The sequence below is a fragment of the Heptranchias perlo genome, chromosome 8 (assembly GCF_035084215.1).
Source record: "Heptranchias perlo isolate sHepPer1 chromosome 8, sHepPer1.hap1, whole genome shotgun sequence".
In the NCBI taxonomy this organism is placed as follows: Eukaryota; Metazoa; Chordata; class Chondrichthyes; order Hexanchiformes; family Hexanchidae; genus Heptranchias; species Heptranchias perlo.
In genome coordinates, this window is record NC_090332.1 from 44,612,586 (window position 1) to 44,633,155 (window position 20,570).

General features: G+C 41.8%; 1 long non-coding RNA gene across 2 annotated transcripts in view; it reads right to left on the reverse strand.

Annotated features, from left to right (window-relative positions):
* Nucleotides 1–18,736, reverse strand: part of LOC137324201 (uncharacterized) — a 64,060-nt gene extending 45,324 nt beyond the window's left edge. Inside the window, exons 1-3 of one of the 2 annotated variants that reach the window (XR_010963551.1) lie at nucleotides 18,658–18,736; nucleotides 12,099–12,393; nucleotides 9,078–9,147 (exon numbers count right to left, since the gene is read on the reverse strand). This is a non-coding gene — a long non-coding RNA (uncharacterized lncRNA). Of the gene's footprint in view, nucleotides 1–9,077; nucleotides 9,148–12,098; nucleotides 12,394–18,657 lie in introns of those variants that run through there. The other variant, XR_010963550.1, reaches the window with a different exon arrangement.
* Between the last annotated feature and the right edge of the window lie 1,834 nt (nucleotides 18,737–20,570).

Consider the following 20,570-nt stretch of genomic DNA (forward strand, 5'->3'; position numbering starts at 1 on the left):
CTTGATCATTCTGGGGGAGCGCTTCAATATGCATCAGACAGAGTTCGACGCATTATAGTCATGTGTTGTGCCCTGCACAAATGGCACAACAGAGAGGGGTGCCACTGGAGGAGGCCCCATCCACATCTGCCACCCATATTGAGGAGGAGGAGGAGAACGAGAAGGAGGAGGCAGAGGAGGCGGAGTAACCCATGGGCAGAACAAAGGCTCACCTGGCTGCTTGTGAGGCCAGGGAGTCACTGATATGTGAACGGTTCTCCTAACATCAGACAGTGTGAAGAGTCCAGTCCTCACCACCTGGACAGAGGAGCGGCCACACCAGCCCCCACCCCCGCCCCTGCACAAAAGAGTCGTGCAACTACACATAGACCCACTGTAGAGTGACCTAATGGGTGGCATCAAGTGTGGATGTTCACGGTGAACCTCATGAAAGGGACTTATTACACAAGACAGTCAAGAATGGTCAAGGCATGGCAGTAGTGGTGACAATAATAATATTTAATGTGCCATTAACAAAATGAAATATAAATAAAAAACATGACAAACCGTCAAACACCCTTGTGCATCACCTTTGTACTCACAAAACCTTTGCCTTACGCTTACGACTACTCCTACGTGGCGCTTCCCCTGTAGCTGCAGCAGAGGTAGTGGCAGGTTACTCTTGCTCATGCCCTGACCGATTAGATGCTTTGAACCTATGCCCTCTGGGTTTTGGTACCCATGAGGGCCCCTTCAAAGACTGCTCCACCTGCACCTGTGCAGGGGCAGACTCGACCACCTGGAGAGGAGGCAGCATTGCGGGTACTGGTTGAGAGGGGGGCAATGGGTGAGACGTGGGAGCGCTTTGAGTGGCGTCCCCACTTCTATGTGCCCTTTCGCCATCATCCCTCCAGGCCCACACCACTCCTACCACCCTGCTGGATGACAGTTTGGAGGACATGTGTGAAGCCTTGTAAGGCCAGTGCTAGTGTATCTGACAGCCTGTTTAAGGCGGCAGAAAGTTGCCCACCCTGAGTCCGAAGGGCCGTTGTCAGGGCCTCAGTGGACTCATTGGTGAGCCATGCTTGAAGCCTGATGGAGGCTAGCCTTCCCTCCATCGCAGACACTCCTGCACTTACCCGCGACAGAATGTCAGAGATACCCTCACGTCCCTATGACAGTATCTCAGAGATTCCCTCCTGTACCTGTGCCACCATTCCACTCATGCAGGAGTTGGACTCCTCCATCCTCTGCGCTATTGTGGAGAGTATGCGTGGCACCTGTTCCAGCACCTCGCAAATGTGCTGCTGCCCCTCGATCATTCTCCTTTTAAAGGATGGCCCCCAGGGTTCAGCACCTGTGTCCAGCTGAGCAGAGCCTGGAGAAGAGTACTCCCACCGACGCGGATTCTCCATAGCTGCCCCTGCCACCAGTGTCTGCTCATGCTCACGTGTGGGGTGACTCACCATGTGTGACCCCAACTAACTGAGGACGGGGACCCATCGAGGTGTGAGTATCTGCACTGGTGGATGGCTCGCTCAGATGTGACGGTGCCCTCTCAGAGGCCGGCAGTTCCTCTGGGGAATCTCCCCTCCGCTGTCACAGCAGTCGCTGAAGGTACTGTAAGAGAACAGAAGGCAATATTAAGCATGATGACAGATGTTGAGTTGCTGAAGATGGCAAGGCATGTTAAAGTTCTGTCACCAGCCGTTTGTCGGGTGGCAGTCTCGGCGTCCCTGACGGACAGGCACTCGAGGGTGCGGCTCACTTCAAGAGCCTCCTGCTCCGCGTCCCTGAGGACGACCTGATGTTACGGCCCCCCTCCGGTTTTCGCCCTCTCCCGTGCATTCTGGGCTCTCTTCTCCTATAAGGGGAGAAAGTAGAGAGGCGTGAGTGAGGGATGGTGATGTGGCCAACCGCTGAATGCATTGGTTTGGGTGAGGCTGACCATGAAAGAGATGCATCAGAGGGTGAGTATGAGACAGAGCCATGACATTGTATGAGGATTAGGTTGAGTGGTAGTGGTAGGAAGAATACTGGGGAGGTAAGTGCAGGTAAGCTGTGGATGAGCTTTGAGTGAGTGTGAGGAATGATGTGATAGAGTAGTGTTGGCAGTGCAGAATGAGTTGGGGGGTGGGGCCGGTGATGTGGAAGACGGAGTGTAGGAGCATGAGTAAGTGTACTCACTTTGGCTGACCGAGTGAGGTCATTGAAGCGCTTCCTGCACTGGATCCAGGTGCGGGAGATGTTGCTGCTGCTGGGGACCTCCTCTGCCAGCTCGGGCCAGGCCTTCTTGGTGGCAGAGGCAGGCCACATCCTCTCGTCCACCAGGTAGAAAATCTCCCTCTTCCTCCTTACCCCATCCAGTAGGATCTGGAGTGAGGCAGCATTAAATCTGGGAGCAGCCTTTCCCCTGGTCGGCTCCATGTTGCACTTTTGGTTGGTTGTTGCAGGAGTAGTATTCGAGGACTGCCCCTTTAAATAGGGCTCCTCCAGCTGACAGCCTGTGATGCGGGTGCGCAGTTCGTCCGCTGCGCAGGTTGACGACGGGAAACCCGGAAACCACGGTAAGTGGCTTCAATTTACCCACGATCGCGTGGGGAACGGATCGATTTCACTGGGCGGATTACCCACACGTGCGGTCGCCCCCCCGCCCCCCCCCCCCCGCTGCCATCCCGCCTCCCTGGTAATATCGGAGCTAATATTTCAAGTCGATGATGTTTCATCAGAACTGTATATGTAGAATGTAATATTTGGGGTCTAGTGTATTTGTTACTGAGGAATACAGTCTGGTAGAAAAAGCAGCCAGAGGGAGAGCATTGGGCAAGAGGAGTAATGGTGTGGCAAGGCAAAGACTCAGAGACAGGTTAGGAAAGGAAAGGGTAAGTTCAGGTGGGAAAGCAATTGGAAAAAGTGGAGATTGAGATAGTTTGAGGAGGAGAGCAATGGAAAAGAGAACAGATAGGCACCAATGGCAGGATGGAGAATGTCCCATGTTATGGTCAGGGAAGTAAAAGAAATACACGTTAGTAATAGTGAGAGGCTCATAAAAATATAAAATAAACCTTAGAGAAATAGGCCACCACAAATAAACCATTACACTTTGCACCATGGATGTGGTACATTTGATCGAGTGTGGCATCAAGGAGCCCTAGTAAAATTGAAGTCAATAGGAATTGGGGGAAAACTCTCCAGTGGCTGGAGTCATACCTAGCACAAAGGAAGATGGTAGTGGTTGTTGGAGGCCAATCATCTCAGCCCCAGGGCATCACTGCAGGAGTTCCTCGGGGCAGTGTCCTAGGCCCAATCATCTTCAGCTGTTTCATCAATGACCTTCCCTCCATCACAAGGTCAGAAGTGGGGATGTTTATTGATGACTGCACAGTGTTTAGTTCCATTTGCAACCCCTCAGATAATGAAGCAGTTCGTGCCTGCATGCAGCAAGACCTGGACAACATCCAGGCATGGGCAGATAAGTGGCAAGTAACATTCACGCCAGGCAATGACCATCTCCAAAAAGAGAGAGTCTAACCACCTCCCCTTGACATTCAACAACATAGCTGAATCCCCCACCATCAACATCCTGGGATCACCATTGACCAGAAACTTAACTGGACCAGCCACATAAATACTGTGGCTACAAGAGCAGGCCAGAGGCTGGGTATTCTGTGGCGAGTGACTCGCCTCCTGACTTCCCAAAGCCTTTCCACCGCCTACAAGGCACAAGTCAGGAATGTGATGGAATACTCTCCGTTTGCCTGGATGAGCGCAGCTCCAACAATACTCAAGAAGCTCGACACGATCCAGGACAAAGCAGCCCGCTGGATTGGCACCCCATCCACCACCTTAAACATTCACTCCCTCCACCACCGGCGCACTGTGGCTGTAGTGAGTACTATCTACAAGATGCACTGCAGCAACTCGCCAAGGCTTCTTTGACAGCACCTCCGAAAACCGTGACCTCTACCACCTAGATGGACAAGGGCAGTAGGTGCATGGGAACAACACCACCTGCACGTTCCCCTCCAAGTCACACACCATCCTGACTTGGAAATATATCGCCGTTCCTTCATCATCGCTGGGTCAAAATCCTGGAACTTCTTACCTAGCAGTACTGCGGGAGAACCTTCACCACACAGACTGCAGCAGTTCAAGAAGGCGGCTCACCACCACCTTCTCAAGGGCAATTAGGGATGGGCAATAAATGCTGATCTTGCCAGCGATGCCCACAACCCATGAATGAATTTTTTTTTTAATTCAGTGATATGGAGTGCAGAAGGCTACAGAATATTAAATGGTGTGTTGAATAAACACAAAGGCTGCAACTTGAGCTGTTTACTGCTGCAGCTCCATTTAGTAACTTTCCAAAATTTGATGTATAATGCTATTATACTACACGATATTGTTTTAAATATTTTAATATGCATAAGAATAGCCAAGAGTTAGTTGAAGTTTCTTATCGTGTAGTTGCAGGAACAGAGAGGAGATTGGTTGTGTCATTTTTGTGTTCATTGTCATGGGAGCCACTTGATATGGATTAACCTCCTGAACTGCAAATTACATTTATTTAATATTGATATGTATAATGTTTTACAGTGTTAAGATATTTAGGGGTAAATGAAATGTATGACTCTATTGTTATAAAATCAAGAAGGAATGTGGTGTTGTTCTTGTGCTGTGAATGAATGAGAAGGATAGTTTTAATAAATTATTATAATTACTGTACAGAATACAGTTTTTTAATTTCTATGAAGAAAGACATTTATTCTGTGCTTTGCTAATTTGAGTGTCATATACACAAGAAATTGAAGTCTGTCAGCTAACCATTTTAATAGTTATGACTGGCAGAGTTTCTCATTGTCCTTTTACTCTTAAAGGTCATTGTATCACAATCTATTGAAATATCACATGATTACTCTACAAGAAGCAACTCCGATGTATACCTAATGTGACAATCCAAATCTAGAGTACGTATGTAGACATCACAATAAGGCACATAATTTTCAATAAATAAAATTGATTCTAGCAGCGGAGTCGCTACACAGTTGGGATGGTGTAATAAAATTAGTGTTAATGCAGCAGTTTCCGGTTTATGAAATATTACCGAAGTAAATGCATTTTATGACAAGTTGGTTGTCCAACTCAACTGTATTTTGTAATATCCTGTGTGTGCACGTGTGTGTGTGTGTGTGTGTGTGTGTATTAATCTAGCAGACATTTTGTCTGTTACAATTTGGCATAATACAAATTTGGGTGTCATACTTTGGCTCAAATTTTATATTCCTAAATAAGCAACAAATCACAACTTGGTAGCTGCGAGTGAGAAAATGAGGAAGATCTACCAATATAAAATATAAAATTGTATGAATCAAATCATTCAAAAGTTTAGCCCACCATTGTTTTTCTTCAGCCAATTGATTACAAACAGGTAAAAATGAGGCTTGTAACATAATAGATATTAAATGCTGCAAATTTCATAGTAATTATTAAACAGTTTCTGACCCCTTGGGCTGAATTTTTATTCTTTAAATTGTCCATTTTTGGACGGTGGTGACTCAGAACCATGTATGCTGGTGGATGTATGGCGATTAGGGATTTCCCCTGCGGTCAAGGCTCGTGACTCCAGTTAGACATCTGCAGACACAGAGGCAAAACAATTATAATGAGGCACATAAGACTACGTGAATTTTAGCAGAGCACACCATAGGCACCTTGAAGTCCTGTTTTAGTTGCATGGATAAATCTGGTGGAGCCCTACAGTACAGTCCAACAAGAGATCCAGAATCACTCTTGCTTGTAGCATTCTGCATAATGTTGTCATGCAAAAGAAAGAACTTGTATTTATATAGTGTCTAGATTATGTTTATGATCTCAGGACTTCATTATCATTTTCTTCTTCCATTTCCTGCCCAGCAATCCGCCAGATTGACAGCCTGGCCGGCTGCCAGGTGGAAAAGCCAACGGCAGGAGGCCACAGCCGAGGGTATGATGGAGGTGGGGTGGCGGGGTCGGCCGGTTGCGGCACCGAAGGGAGACTGATGGTTTGCTTGACGGGAGTGGGTGAGCACTCCTGCTTCTCCTGGCTCACAAGGAAAGCTCTAAATAGCACTTAGCTGGTGGAACCAGCTGCTCCTGTCTTCAAATCAGGCTCCTAACTGCAGTGGGAGCCTGATTTAAATATTTTAATGAAGTGTCTCTCCTCTCCAAGACGGGACACAGCACCCCACGCAACCCACTGCCATAAAAATGGCAGCACACATGTACACGGCAGATTGGGGACGCGTTCCCCGATTTTTAACTCCTGCCCGTTGCTGGGGTGGGGGGTTAATATTGACCCCAGAGTGTCCCAAAGTACTTCAATCAATGAAGTACTTTGAAGTATAGTCACTGTTGTAATGTAGGGAAACAAGGCAGCCAAATTGCACACTGCAATCAGCATTGAGATAAGTAACTAGACAATCAATTTTTTTAGTGATGTTGTTAGAGGGATAAATGTTGGCCAGGACACCAAGAAAACACCCCTGTTCTTCTTCAAATACTGCCACGGGATCTGTCACATTGACCTGAGAGAATAGACGGGGCCTCGGCTTAATGTCTTATCTGAAAGACAACACCTCCGACAGTGCAGCACTCCCTCAGTATTCACTGAAGTATCAATCTAGATTATGTGCTCATATCTCTAGAGTGGGGCTTGAACCTATGACCTTCTGACTCAAGCAGGAGAGTGCTAACACTGAGCCACAGCTGCCAAGGCAGAAAGGATTAGAACTTCCTGAAGCTGCAAGAGATGATGATGATTAAGAGGGAGAAAGCCATCTATCCCCATACCAGGAGAAGAGCGCACAGTAGGGGGAGTTGGAGCAACAAACTCATGTCTGCAGCCAGAGACAGGAAGCAACAAATTATAGCTGAATGCTTTTACTAAATAAAAGTTTAGAAACTGATTAAAATATCCCCCTTGACTGCCGTCCTCCCCCTCCCTTGCACGCAAGAGACTTTAGAATTGTACCTAACCTCCATAATAAAGAAATCACACTATCACGTCATCATCCAAGTCCACAAAGTTGAAAACATCCACAGAAATTAATTCTGATGTCTGCGGCGAAAGCATCTTTACTTTTCAGAACAAAATTCAACAGAATGTTCCAACAATTTCTTGCAGTCTAACTTTCCTATCACTATATCTACCCATTGTGCCAGCCACCTTCCATGCTCTAAATTCTAATCTACTAATTCTATGAGGTGCATCCTAAGGGTGGTGGGGTTGAGAGATGGGTGGCTGGGAAGATTCTTCAAGGACTGAGGTGACTTGTTGCAATGAAGCTGCTGTCCCTGAGGGGCCTGCTTCCAATGGCCATTCTATGCATTGTCAAGGGAAGTCAGCCCAAGTCTGAAGCTCCCTCAGGTGCTGGCATCGACGGGTGAACGCGCTTCGCACTAGCAGCTCACCAACTGCATTATAATGAGGACCGATCACAAACGGTTCAACGGTGAGTCCTCCGAGCAGCCACTGCACGTACCCCACCCAGCGCCCGCTCATGTATGAAAATCGTCCCCTACTTGCTTCACCGTTGATAAATTAGTATGAAGATCCAGGTTAGAATTAGGTAAGGGATGTAACAGAAAAGCCAAGACATTCGGTTCAACTTCTTCATCACCCCCTGAGTAGATTGAAGTGAGAGGGTAGTACCTCAATTCTTAAAATATCCACTTTGAAAAGAAAAGTTCTATTTTTATCAAGTTACGGAGTTAAAAATTCACCCTGGGTCTGAAACAGTGCTCTGTACTATATTGCTACTTTGGAAGACTGAATTGAGCAAAAGTGGTCACAAAGGAGGGGAGAGGACAAATGAGACAATGATTACATAAGAAATAGGAACAGGAGTAGGCCATACTGCCCCTCAAGCCTGCTCCGCCATTCGATAAGATCATGGCTGATCTTCTACATCAACTCCACTTTCCCGCCCTATCCCCATATCCCTTGATTCCCTTAGTGTCCAAATATCCATTAATCTCAGTCTTGAATATACTCAATGACTGAGCATCCACAGCCCTCCGGGGTAGAGAATTCCAAAGATTCGATGTATGTACATTCAGGTGTAAAAACTACCAAAACACATATTCTAAAAGCAATATTAATTCTGTTTTGTTCTTATTTAATTTTCCGACCTCATAGACACTAATGTTTTCAAGATCCGTTGATACAGATGTTAGGAAATGAATGCATGGTCACATTTGAAGGGATACAAAGGAAATTCATCATTCAAACATTTCAGAAAGTATTCTAAAAATGCTGCACCTTGTGCTGTGCAGTGTTGTTATTCAGTCGCCTTCCTGTGCAACATTAGGTTGTCAATGCATTCCTGTGTAGCATTTCCACTGAACTGGTGGTCATGATTGGATTAACTTTAATGTTTTGCCACAAAAGTTCACGAGCAGTGAATACAGTTGGTTCCATAATATTTGTTTATTAACAAAATCATATCCATGTTCAGTTTGTCCATGAGCTTTTCATGGGCATTGATATCGTAGGAATTGTAATCATCCGAAGAGTGTACACAAGGAAATAAGGAGGTATCTCTGATATATTACCTGTGCTGAGATTCCCTGTTATGCAGAATGTAAAATTTTCATTGGACTGTCAACCAGCAAATGCTAGCTCATGAACATAAGACCAACTCACAAGACATATAGGCTGAAGTGAGACTGATTTATCTTTTAACCCTCAGCATGCCACAGATTTGCGACCAGCAATGAGAATATTCCATTTGCCAGCAGCATTTCCTGAGACTGACCTGCTCACATGAGAGACACTTTGGAGTAGCTTTTTTGCTGTAAAATTGTGTTTGTTTCAGTGTAGCTGAAAGCTATAAAATTAGCTGGCCAGGGAGATAGGAATTTCTCTGGACCTGCAAGGAGTCTAAGGGTTAATAAAATCCGCTAAAATAACTTACTTATATTTGCTTTAACAGAACTATTTTTAATGAGGTCAGTATTACATTTGAATGACGAACAGCGAACAAATGTATTCAAGATTTTAATGAAGATATATCAAAAAGAATAAAAACACAAATACTTCAAATTACTGTATTTGACAGTGGCACTTCTTGCATATTATGCAGGACAGCTCTTACTCTTCCAGCCTCTAGAGGGATCAGACATTAATTTCTGTAATATGAAAAAGGGCACAACCTAAATTAGAGAGGTTACAGTGAAGGCAACTAAATTGATACTTCGAATTAGGCACTACAAGGAGAAGCTAAAGAAACAGGGGATGTTTACACGTGAGAAAGAATTCACAGGGGAAATCCTATTTGGGTATTCCAGATTGTAATAATATGTTTGACACTATCACAACTCTACACAGGGCAGAGACAAGCTCGGAAAAGAGAAGGCAAATAGATAATTTAGATTTTATACAATGGCTTATGAATATATGGAACAGACTGCTTGGGGAGGCAGTGGAAATGGATAATGTTGGCAAATTCAAGTGGAAATTGGACAGATATTTGGCAGAGAAAGCAATTGAGGGGTATGTGATACAGTAGATTACGATATTTTTCAAACTCTGGGACCAGTTAGATGGGCTGCAATGCTTTACATCGGTTCTATACATTTCTACATTCCTTTGTACCCTGCAACAGTTTAACCTGGTGGGGGCAAACCCTCTTTTTAGATTCAAAATATTCATTCAGACAGCAGGACTTACTTTATGAAATGTAAAAATATAAGCTATATATTTTGATGGCCATTCTTCACTCATATAATACCAGCTTAAACTATTACAAGTCATATGGATAACACTCAGTCCTCCTCAGTATAAATACAAAGTCATGTTGTTGCTTTCTCTTTTGCTGCAGTAGGTGATACACCAATCATAAGGTTGGTTCTTTTTGAGTTATGAAACATATAATTATGAAACGTACATCGAAATTAAAGCTCTGAAACAGGCCATTCGGCCCAACTGGTCAATACCGAAGTTTATGCTCCACACGAGCCTCCTCCATTCCTACTTCATCTAAACCAATCAGGATACCTTTCTATTCCTTTCTCTCTCGTGCTTATCTAGCTTCCCCTTAAATGCATCTATGCCTCAACTACTTCTTGTGGTAGCACATTCTACATTCTTACCAGAAGTTTCTCCTGAATTCCCTACTGGATTTACTAATAACTATTTTATATTTATGACCTCTAGTTTTGGACTCCCCCACAAGTGGGAACATTTCTTCTACATCTACCCTATCAAATCCTATCATTATCTCAAAGACCTCTATCAAGTCACCCCTCAGCCTTCTCTTTTCTAGAGAAAAGAGCCCCAGCTAGTTTAGCCTTTCCTGATAAGAATATTCTCTCAGTTCTGGTATCATCCTTGTGAATCTTTTTTGCACCCTCTCCAATGCCTCTATATCCTTTCTATAATATGGAGACCAGAACTGTGCATGATAATCCTAGTCTGGTTTAACTAAGGTTCTATATAAATTAAACATAACTTCTTTGCTTTTCAATTCTATCCCTTTAGAAATGAACCCTTGTGCTTGATTTGCCTTTTTTATGGCCTTATTAACCTGCATTGCTACCTTTAGTGATTTGTGTATCTGTACCCCTAGATCCCTTTGCTCCTCTATCCTGTTTAGACTCTTATTATCCAAGCAGTATGTGGCCTCCTTATTCTTCCTACCAAAATGCACCACCTCACACTTACCTATATTGAAATTCATTTGCCAATTACATGCCCACTCTACAAGTTTATTAATATCCTCTGGTATTTTGATGCATTCTTCCTTTGTATTACCTACACCCCCCAATTTAGTGTCGTCCACAAATTTTGAAATTGTACTTCCGATTCCCGAATCCAAATCGTTAATGTAAATTGTGAACAATAATGGTCCAAGCACTGATCTCTGTGGAACATCACTTCCCATCTTTTGCCAGCCTGAGTAACTACCCTTAACTCCTACTCTCTGTTTTCTGTTTTGTAGCCAACTTGCTATCCATTCTGCTACCTGTCCCCTGACTCCACATGCTCTGACCTTAGCAATGAGTCTACAATGCGGTACCTCATCGAAGGCCTTTTGAAAATCCAAATATATTACATCTACTACATTACCCTTGTCTACTCTTTCTGTTACTTCTTCAAAGAATTCAATAAGCATGACTTTCCCTTCTGAAATCCATGCTGACTATTTATTTTATTTTCATTCTCTAGATGTCTTTCTATTACATCTTTGAGTAAAGATTCTATTATTTTTCCTACTACCGATATTAAGCTAACTGGTCTATAGTTCCCTGGACTTGTTCATTATAGGAATAACATTAGCTATCTGCCATTCCTCTGGCACTGTTCCCTTTTTTAGTGATTTTTCATATATATGCAATAATGCCTCTGCTATCTCCTCCCTATCGTCTTTAATATTTGTGGATGCAACCCATCCGGACCAAAGGTCTTATCCTCCCTAAGTTTGATTAGTTTATCAATTATCTCTCCCCTTTCTATCTTAATGTTTTGATATATTTTTCGATCTCTTCTTCTAATGTCCTGCCCACCCTGTTAGTTTCCCTGGTAAATACGGAGGCAAAGTAACTATTCAATATTTCTGCCATTTCGCTGTCATTACCTGTGAGTTTATCTTGTGCATCCCTTAGTAACCCTATCCCTATTCTAATTTTTCTTTTGTTATTTTGTTAATGTGCTTCATAATTTATGGCTAGGGTAAGGATAATATTCATATATCAATACTGACATGTTGTCATACCATATTGGTTACTGTTGCAATGAGTAATTTCACAGAGTTAAGGTTTTTTTAAATTGCTACCATAGTTTTGTTTACTGGTTCTAGTAAAATATGCTCACTGCAGAAACAGAGGTAACAAGGATTAAACCAAAGGTTTGCCATAAAATACAGTTGTTGATGATTTCCACAGCTCCAATCGTAATTTTTCCCTCTGCAGTATTTTTAGTTATATTGTTATTCCAGATAGGATTTGGAATGTGTACTTTAAAGTTTATTTATTTCATTTATTGTAAATGCTCCACCACAATGGTAGACTGGGTAAATACACTGTCCAATGTGGTACCAAACCATACAAATCAGATGGGATCCAGATATGTGTTCACTTACCTTATTTTAATGAAGTCATTACAAGTGGCCTCAGCATCCCTGGGCTAAGGAAGGGAAAAGTCAGCCAAGGTTCTCGTTGAAAGATCACTATACAATGGTCGCTGCTACAAAGTGCACATATGTGGACATTGAATGAGAACAGGATCGGGTTCAACTGTGATGTCTCTTCTCCATCCATTGTAGAATTCTCTGCCAGCACTCACTAATTAGGCTTACAGTTGAAAGATGGCTGAATCAGGGAGGTAGTAGAGAGCCACCAGTGCCTGTGGAATTGTAGTCCAGCATGAGTCCACACCTTTAGGAGAGGAGAGCAGAGGTGAGAAAACTAGAGGATTAATAAAACATTCACAGGTAGTAAACTTCTGAATGTCAAGAAATTCAGAAAGTATTATAATGACATATTAATACTTTGAGTTGTCTTTACTGCCTTTGTCAGTGCAAAATAGATTTTTGTGCTGAAATTTATTATGTTACTATAAATTACTTCATATCATTTTATGTGCTGTTTTATTGATGTGGAGATGCCGGTGATGGACTGGGGTTGACAATTGTAAACAATTTTACAACACCAAGTTATAGTCCAGCAATCCGCATCGTTCACCTGAGGAAGGAGGTAGCCTCCGAAAGCTTGTGAATTTAAAATAAAATTGCTGGACTATAACTTGGTGTTGTAAAATTGTTTACAACTGTTTTATTGAGGGATAAAGAGTTTCTCTATGTAACAGAATACAGTACAAGTTTATGATAAATGTCGGGGTACTAAGGATTAACTACATCACCGTATTACCTAACATCACTAAAAAATAATTCCAATAACAACCAAAGTTGGATGCACAAAGGGAGCTCTAACCCATCCCATCAGAACAATTCTGATCATAAGTTGGGTAAGGGGACCAACATGCAACAAAATCTGTGACACTCATAACAATTTATCTTCTCCTCACCATGGATACAAACCTCTTCATAACCATGATCTGTTGTTTCCAGAATATAAACTTACTATCATTGCATTGATGTTTAGAAATCAACTTGCTCTAAAAAAAATCTAGCTTGCAGCAGCTCCTACGGGCAGTTATTAAAGTGAGTCCTGGATGTAAGCACTCGTGAACAGGACATCGTTTGTAAATAGTTAGTAGGCCCATTTGTTTGCTGCTGCGAATCCACTACATAACCCCTCCCATTGTAAAGAGAACAACTGTAGTTAGTTGTTTCCCAACAAAAATGATTATAAATGAATTCCCTTCAAGCACTGCTAAGACCTAATTGTGGACTATGATTCTGACCTATTTTTGTCTAGCAAGCTTTTGATCTTTCGCATATTCATTGCTGAATTGTTGACTTTTCCTTTGTTATTTGTTGTAATTGCATAAGCAAAATAGTTCAAACCCAATAAAATGTAAGATGTGGGCTGAGTGTTTTGGGTTCTGATACTTTAGGTATTTGATTATTTGTACATGTTTCATGCTTTCTGCAGCTTCAACAATAAATGGATGTGAAAGAATGACTACAGCTTTAAATGCTTCTGAACGTATTTTCATCCATGCACACTGCTCCATTTTTCCACTAAATGTTTTTCACACTTTTCACAAATATTTCAAAAATAGTGCACTATTATTTTGATTGACGGTTTCTCAAGACAGTTCATTGATCTTTAAAGAAGTTCACAACCATTTCAGTAGGCCTTTGGCATTGAGCAGAACTAGGAGATCATTGATTTTGTTTGCACCAATACAATGTGACTAATTTCTTCTATGTTTTTATGGGTGGTACTGCTACTCTCCTTTGTAACATTACCGAGGTGATACTTTCCTTAGCATCATTATAAAGCCACTGCTTTCTTATGCACTACTAAGAAGTCATTGACTATAATGGATATTCTCCAAAGTACTTCATGCTAAAATAGAGAACAGATTAAAGATTCTATAAACTATGATAATATCGCTGGAACATTTGTTGTTATATTATTAGATACCAAGATGAGTATTGAGCTCTTTCTGGGAATATATATAGGGTGGAACTTTCAAGCTCGGCAAGTGCGTAAAACGGGCGGTAGTGGATCGACTACCCATTATACACCACGCCTGATTTTCCTTTCCATTTTACTGAAGTTAAAAATTCTGTCCATGATGTCATCCAAGTATGGTTAGCACTATGATGTCATCACAGTAGTGGATAATATGACATTATCACAGTACTGATTAACATTATTATATCACCAGAGTAATGACTCATTATGAAGTCATTACAGTTATGGTTAATATTATGTGGGGAGAAATTCAACTTGCGCCGAAATGGGCACAAAATGGGTGTAGCGGCTGATACATGCGCTTGATGACATCGGCAAGAGGTACTGTGTTAAGGTTAAGGCCTAATTGGTCCTTGTTCCTCATTTGATTATGATTGGCAAACTGCCAGTGCTACTGTTTATTGGCTGCTCATTGATTGGGGGGGAGGGGGAAACTTAAATGTACTCTGCACCTCTTAAAGGGGAGGTGTAATTTGACTGTTTTCAATCATGGCTTTCAGTCACTGCTGGAAATGAAGATTTTCAGACATTGCTTCAAAAAATAATTATTAGAAAATTCACAGCAGAATTCATGCCTCCAATATTGTTCGGTACCCTGAGTTGCTTGATACACATCCTTGAAATTTCAACTGTCATCAAACCAGAAGCTTATCTACGATGGTACACTTGTAATGCTCATCTCTCCTACAATAGTAGCTTTCAATGTAAACACTGTGATAAACAGCTAGTGAGATTTTGTCTGTCTTCAGTGACAGTAAAGTCTTATTGTTGGACTGTATGGAATTCGGATACCCAGGTCAGTAAAAGTCATTGTATTTGGAGGCCTATGAACGAAAGTAAAGATTCCACTGTAGTGCTCAGCAAGCCTCACACAATAATGGAGTTTTTATCTCAGTCTCTCATTCACAACTCAATAGTATTTGCCAGAATTCTTCAGATACAATTGAATTTAAAAGGTGGAAGTTATATTTCAAGGTTTCATGTATTCTTTTCAGAAGCAATCAAGTACATTGAAAAGCAACAGAAAACAGTGTTTGGACTTTTACATATCTAGCAACAATTCAAAAATTGCATTAAACTCACACTCGCACTTAAAGAGCCTGTCTCACCATCAATGTGTCTTTTAAAAAGTCAGTTACAAAGAATGATTAGTTGTTAGAATCTTTATTCTGTCCCTTTCTGTGACTCTTTTTTATAGTTTTGTTGAAATGTTGATTGCTCATGACATCATCATTATGGGAGTTATTCAGCCCATCAGCATGAAGAAGCTGAATTAAAATCAGTTGAGAAATATTTAGAGTGCAGCATGCCCTATTAAGATGCAGTTGGCTAACTCGCGACTCCACAATAGTCGTGAGTGTGTTTTTTTGCAGCAGCAGCCTGATCAAATATTGCCAATTTAATTACATTTTCAAAAGTACACAGCTTTAGAGTACAGAATGGAGTGTTTTAGATCATCAGTAAGTCAACTCCCATTGAATTATTTCTCAGACTGCTCATTGTGCACAAAAGCAATCTGTAGAACTATTCTAGTGTATATCTTTTAAGGAGCAAAAAACCTTTCTACCGATGGCCAATGGTATTATATATTCAAATGTTCGAATGGTGTACAAGCATTTGCATCGAGCTAAAGTGTCAAGCATCTACAATATGACGAATGGCTAGCCTCATCATAATGTACGTAGAATTCCCTTATCCTACGACTCCTTTTAACTCACAGATTTTGCTTGGCTCCAGCAAGCGTAAGTTAAAAGGATGGACTGTATAAGACGCACATAGGAACATAGGAACAGGAGTAGGCCATTCAGCCCCTTGTACCTGCTCCGCCATTTGATAAGATCATGTCTGATCTGTGATCTAACTCCATATTCTTGCCTTTGGCCCATATCCCTTAATACCTTTGGTTGCCAAAAAGCTATCTATTTCAGATTTAAAGTTAACAATTGAGCTAGCATCAATTGCCATTTGCGGAAGAGAGTTCCAAACTTCTACCATCCTTTGTGTGTAGAAATGTTTTCTAATCTCACTCCTGAAAGGTCTGGCTCTAATTTTTAGACTGTGCCCCCTACTCCGAGAATCCCCAACCAGCGGAAATAGTTTCTCTCTAATAGGAACACACCAGGGACACTTTAGTGATCTTGCTATTTCAACTCCGTGTGTAAGTTTAGTGCCTTCACCAAGCCAGTCATCAGAAACAAATATCTTCGGACATTCAGAACTACCACAGAATTAGACAGAAAAAGAATGCTATTGCAATTCCAAAGAATTACGATTAACTTATAGAAACTGTAAATACCAGAAAACTGAAATGAAAATAGAAGAAGGCAGAAATAAACAGCAGGTCAGTCAATATGCCTGTAGTACACTTCCAGACATTTCTTTTTTATTTACAATTAACATTATTTTTCTAAAAAGTCTACATGATAAGACCATCTCCTTTTCTATAAACATATTCTAGACAAAGAATTTGGCAGCTTTCATGGTACTAGCCCACAAATGACCAGATTTAGTGCTTTCATCTACACTCTGTGGAAACCTGCTATGTGGAAAGAGCCATCGGCTCTAGCCTGCTACTATTGAAGAGACAAGGGGAAGCTGAAGTACTGCTCCACTCTCATAAAAATAGCATATGTGAGCTAGGTTATAGGCCTATGAGCAGCAGACTGGCTTAAGCTGTTCAGATCACCTGGTGGACCCTGAAAGGAGCCACTTGTAAAGAAATTGAAAGACACTTGGACCTTCACTTCCACAGATAGAGCAGTGCCTATCTGGAAACTGACTGAAGGTCTTCATATAGCTGGCCACACAATTTCCTCACCATGTCTTTGAGGAATCTTAGGCAATGTAAGTAATGCTCCTGGGTTAGGTCCTCAAAATATCTCTGGCACCTAGACAGTCATCTGGGGGCAGGGAGCAAGCATGAATTGGAGCTTTGCTCCTTCTATGGTGCATTCTCTCTATCTCTGTAACCTCCTCCAGCCCAACAACCCTCTGAGATCTCTGTGCTTCTCCAATTCTGGCCTCTTGCGCATCCCCGATTTTCATCGCCTCTCCATTGGCGACCGTGCCTTCAGCTGCCTAGACCTTAAACTCTGGAATTCCTTCCCTAACCCTCTCCGCTTCTTGACCTCTCTCTTCTCCTTTAAGATGCTCCTGCAATATGGCAGCGATCGCCCTGTCAGCAAATATAGAGAAAAGTTTTGAAACAATATGTAAAAAAAGTAATAGTCAAGCATTTTTCCAAATGTGAGTTTGGAAACTAAGGAAGAAAAGATTAACATCTCCTGTTTCTAACTGCAAATAGACACCATAGAGATCTCTGCGCTCCTCCAATTCTGGCCTCTTGCGCATCCCCGATTTTCATCGCTCCACCATTGGCGGGAGTGCCTTCAGCTGCCTAGGCCCTAAGCTCTGGTACTCCCTCCCTAAATCTCTCCACCTCTCTACCTCTCTCCTCCTGTGAGAACCTCTTTAAAACCTACCTCTTTGACCAAGCTTTTGGTCACCTGTCCTAATATGGGGCTCGGTGTCAAATTTTGTTTGATACCACAGCTGTGAAGTGCTTTGGGACTTTTTACTATGTTAATGGCGCTATATAAATGCAAGTTGTTGTTGTCATCCATCTCAGCTTCTGCCTTTTCCTCTTCCTCCCTTTCCAAATATCGTAAACATAAAGTTATTCAAAATACTGGAAGGCTGCAGAATAAATTAAACAGTCTCCCTCAGTTTTAAGACTCTACCACCTTTACAGACATTTACAGATGCAGCAAAGTGGATTAAAAAGTAATTTGCCAAAGTTTTAGAACTTACTGGAACCTAGCAGCCTGTCCCTTCAACACAAATAGCACCTTAATGCCAGTGCAAGAAGTAGTAGTGCCAGGTTTTTATGGGGGCAGCATGTCCCTGATCTGCATCCAACGCTATTAGAGAAAATCTGTGTGCAAAAGACCTCTGTAATCAAAATGCTGCATGCTATTTAGATACAGGAGGGTGCAGACACCAGAAAACCCAAAGAGAAAGTTTGGGTGCAGGGCTGATCAAGCATAGAATGGAGATTTTAAATAAGGGTTAGCCCCCCTTTTTCCTTTATGCTGCGCATGTGGAGGTGCAACAGGCGATGACAGCTCGTCCCGAACATGTAGATGAGGCCCGAGGACCAATTCCTGGCGATCCACAGGCCTCTTGATTCAGGCACGCAATGTCTTTGCAGTGCCAAGGGAAAACAGGCCCAGACAAAATCTACCCCGAAGAGTTTACCCACCAATGATATTACACTAACTAAAAATGGGTACAAATAGTTCTATGTATGTGCATACAGGAGAAAGAGCTATCAAGAATAATTTCACGAAATAGAAAATGAACCCAGAGGTTTGCTTTATATTTAAAAATAAGGGTTTATGGAGCAAGAAATCCAACTTTTAACCTCTTAAACACTACAGGGATGATTTCTGTGTCCTTAAAGCCTTGTATGTGCCTAAAACACAAGATAGTAGTGGGACTAAAATTAAGGGTACAATTCAAGTGCCGACTTACCATCGAGCTCCCACCCATTCCGAGTTGCTTGGTTTATTCTCTCCCTTCTTGAACAACTATCTTACCAATGCATGAAATCTCAACGCTTAACATGCTTGTATCAAATTCCTATCTTTGCTATTTTAAGAGATGCATTAAGACTTCTATTTTAATCCCTGCCTCTGTTAAAATAGCAGAGAGAGGAATTTGATACATAAATGTTAAGTGTGCCTCTTACATCACTCACAGTAATTTCCAGGTAATAGGGGGCAATTTTCAATTCCAGCATATATTCGGGAGGCGATGGAAGCAGTATGCATTGAGCCCGTCCAAAGGAGCCATTTTCATTGTCAGGCCTCATTTATGTTAATTTTACGGGTTGTCCGCGTGAAACGCGCTCCTTATAGGTAGATCGCTGAGCTGGGAGCGGGAAATCTGGTGGGGCGGCCGAATTTGAAGGTCCTGCAGTAGCATCTTAAAGGGGAAGGGTGGAACAGGCAAAATTTTTACAGCATCTACAACAGCAAGGAGATTATATATGGAAGCCTTTAATGTTCAAAACTGAAAGCGACCAAAGTAAAATGGGTGCTAAATCTACTTTCAGTTGTCCTTGACTGCAGCTAAGGATTCCTTTAATGTACGCTCAACTTCTACCACCCATGATTAGTTTGTGGGAGCTGGAACTGGTGGACAGAGATAAAAAGAGCATTGGAGGGTCGTAACTACATCCTCTGACCCTGATTATCATATATTCATGAGGTTCTCACCTGTTTTCAGCAGGAACTCCAGCTTCCAGAATAGAAGTCTGACCAAAACTCGGAATGGGTGGGAGTTCGATGGTAAGTCAGCACTTGAATTGTACCCTTAATTTTAGTTCCACTACTATCTCACGTTTTAGGCACATACAAGGCTTTAAGGACACAGAAATCACCCCTATAGTGTTTAAGAGGTTAAAAGTTAGATTTCTTGCTCCACAAACCTTTATTTTTAAATACAAAACAAACCTGAGTTCATTTTTTATTTCGTGAAATTATTCTTGATAGTTCTTTCTCATCTATGCACATACATAGAAATATTTGTACCCATATTTATGATCCTTTTCTGGTTAAAGCAAAGAACAAAATACAATTAAATCAAAGAAAACCTTAACATTAGAGAGTAATCTTTGTGCACATCACCGATGAGTATCATCATTGGCCAGTAATGGTTTTATCTGAGGTTGAGAGCCTCCAGATTAATCTCTGGGTCAGTCCAAAGCACCAGGTTCCATTAAAATCAGACAAGTCACCCCATAACCTATCTCACTTGAACAGGTTGAAAGGGCAGCAGAGACCAGAAAGGACAGGTCACTATGAGGCTGAAAGTATTGTGCAAAAATGGCATTATCTTCCAAAAAGTAATAAATATCGTGAGTTGTTTTAGAGAGATGGAAGGGATATTTGTGGAGAAATATCCCCACTTGCCTTTTCTCCTGCTTTACAATCTACCAATAGCACAGCGAGTAATCCTTTTCAGTGGTAACATTTTAAAATGCTCTTACATTCTTGAACAAACGATAATTTTGATTGCTAGATTAATTTATATGTCAGTCTACCAACGTACTACTGAATATTATCCATGTAGACAATATATTATGGCTGTTATTAGTCTCAATTACAGGCACAGTGATATACAGACAGGGTCATTGTAGTTGTGAGTCTTTTCAGGCTTCATTAAAACTGGAAGCATGGAAAATTTCTTCATTAGTAACATTCTCCGAATAAACTAATAAGTTGCAAGTTTGCCAAGGTTTGATGGGGGAAGGGGGATTATCCCACATGAGGGTCTATAATTATTGGTTCTGTTGGCAAAACTTCTGTGTAGTGCAGGGACATCTTTTCCCATCTCTGTTTCATATTTGGTCGCAATTGAGGCTCAATCTGATTACAGGCATG